This window comes from Priapulus caudatus, unplaced genomic scaffold, assembly GCF_000485595.1.
Source record: "Priapulus caudatus unplaced genomic scaffold, Priapulus_caudatus-5.0.1 Scaffold1206, whole genome shotgun sequence".
Taxonomy (NCBI): Eukaryota; Metazoa; Priapulida; class Priapulimorpha; order Priapulimorphida; family Priapulidae; genus Priapulus; species Priapulus caudatus.
In genome coordinates, this window is record NW_014578267.1 from 57678 (window position 1) to 58505 (window position 828).

The window sequence follows — 828 nt, forward strand, 5'->3', positions numbered from 1 at the left end:
GTGTACCTGCACACGCGCGCACACACGCACGCACGCACGTACGTGTACGTGCACACACACGGACGCACGCACGCACGTGTACCTGCACACGCGCGCACACACGCATGTACGCACGCACGTGTACTTGCACACGCACGAACGCACGCTCGCGCGCACGTGTACGTGCACACACACATACACGACGCGATGCGCTGCCATCGACATGAGTCGCTTGGCTCGATAAGTAGATTTGGCGACACGACGGTCTAGGGTCGCGCGCCGTGACCCGGGGAATCCATCTCTCACTCCGGCGGTGACCGTCACTCCGACCCTCGCGCAATTACGCGCCGAGAGAGGGTTATCGGGGTGCACTTGTTTTTCAGGAAATCGCGCGCCGCGCTGCTCGCTTGTCGTCGAGATCGGTGCGCTGCGAGGAGCGTCGCCGTCACTTGTCGTCTGCCCTCGCCCGGCGATGCTCTTTCTCCTCCTTTTCTTCCTCCTCCTCTTCCTTATATTCTTCTTCCTCCTATTCTTCCTCCTCTTCTATCTCTTCCTCTTACTCCTCCTCCCTCCTCCTCCTCCTCCTCTTCTTCCTCCTTCCCCTCTTCCTCTTCCTCCTCCTCTTCCTTTCCCTCCTCCAACTCCTCAATCTTCTTATCCTCGTTTTCCTCATTTTCCTCCGTTACTTCACGTTACTTTATTTTTTATGAAACTAGGCTGCCAAATGATGTTAGTTCTATTATGTAGTATCGCTATATGTCATATGTATCATGAATTGTTAAACGTATCGATATGTGACAGGTTCCTTGACAGGACCCTATACTGGTTCCTATGAAAGGGTCCTGTGAC